Below are 1,645 nucleotides of genomic sequence, written 5' to 3'. Positions count from 1 at the left end.
CCTTTGCAGAGGAGGGGCCCAGGCCATCAGTTGCTAGGAGACAGAGTGCCAGGCATTTAGGTGCACTGGCCCTTTGCTCTGCAGCAATCACACACCCTTATCCCACCACCTAGATACTTAAGAACTGCCTAGGGGACACTGAGGCACCAACACAGTGTTCAGAGCAAACATTAAGAACAGTCCCAGTTCGTCACAGCAGGCCTGGTCCTGGGACAGTGATATGGACTTCGACCCAGGCAGACAGGACAGGGCCTCAGCATCCAGCGTGTCCCCAAGCCTCCTGCAGGGCTGATCAGATGATATTCCTCCATTTCTATGCTGCGGACTAAACTGTTGGGGCACTTAGGTGCAAGTGGGTCTGAGCGCTCCAAAATGTGCTCTCTGAATACTCAAAAGGTGTCCCAGCCGTCAGGGCCTCTGTCAAGGACTCCTGCATCACAGCCACCACCTCTGCTCCCGCTCCAGAGAGAATGTAAATCCCAGGCCTTCCCCGCACTCCAACCAACGGCATTCCTATTCCTGACCGGCCAAGCCACTGCCCCAAGCCCCAGCTCAGGGCTTGGAATCCAGATCCCCATAGGGGTTGGACCCAGCTGCAAATCCCGCCCTTGAAAAAGAGAAATGCACATGGGGAGGATAGCATGCATCAAAAGAGCCCTGAATCCTGGGACGGGGAGTGGGGGGGTCTGGTCTCTTTATCTGTGTGTGTACCACACCCAGCGCAAATGGGGGCCTGATGGGGATCGAAGCCCTGAGCTAATTGCTTATTAATGATAATTTTACTCCTGTCTTTGTCACTCTTGTCGGCCAGTCCTGTCTCCTCTTGGGCCTTGCTAACCCTCTCAGTAAGATGGGGGCAGTGCCAGCCTCCCCAGGGGTGTGAGGCTTATCTAATGAAGATGGAACATGCTGCTCGTCATTCGGTGCTTTGAGATCGCTTAGTGAAAGGTGTCCTGTAACAGGGCAGGGGATTCTTCTCTGGATCTGAGGGCTGGCGCAAAGAGGCAATTTTAAGAAGTAGGCTTTACTTCTGTGGCCACAAGAAACCCTCATTTAAATGTGTGCCTGACTGCAGCCAGCAAATGCCATCATTAGGTGACCAACTTCTGCTACTTGGTGCCTGCTGATTGGATGTTGCATGAAATTGGAGGCTGGGCTGAGGCCCCTTTAAAAATGTTGCTCCACATTTGTAGGTAAATTGAAATCAGAATAGCTGAAAATCCATTTCCTTTGTTATTGACCTGCCAAGATCTGAGTTCAGGGCTGAGTGTTTCCCTTGCTAACGTGGGTGACATTTGCCTGCTTTCGGAAGGAGCCCTGCCCCTGACGTGTTAGGGGGCTGTACCAAGGGGAATGGGCAGCCCTGGGCTTGGGGCTTGGCAGATTGTGACGTTATTGATATAAACTTGGACCATATAGAACATGGTTTACAACCAAGGTTCTGTAGTGGCACCAAATCTTATGTAAAGGGGGTCATATAAGGTATCTAAGACCAGGTTATGGGTTGCTGGTTATGATTATGCTGTCTGTATGTCTGTATCATTTTGTAGTTGAAGTTATGAGTATTGGCTCTATACTGTCTGCATTTCAAATTGGTGCTGTAGTTCTGGGAAAAATCCCAGACGAGTTGGTGTTAGCTCTGCCT

The sequence above is a fragment of the Chelonoidis abingdonii genome, chromosome 13 (genome assembly GCF_003597395.2).
Source record: "Chelonoidis abingdonii isolate Lonesome George chromosome 13, CheloAbing_2.0, whole genome shotgun sequence".
Taxonomy (NCBI): Eukaryota; Metazoa; Chordata; order Testudines; family Testudinidae; genus Chelonoidis; species Chelonoidis abingdonii.
The sequence above is the reverse complement of the archived record's forward strand: the minus strand, read 5'-3'. Positions refer to the sequence as shown.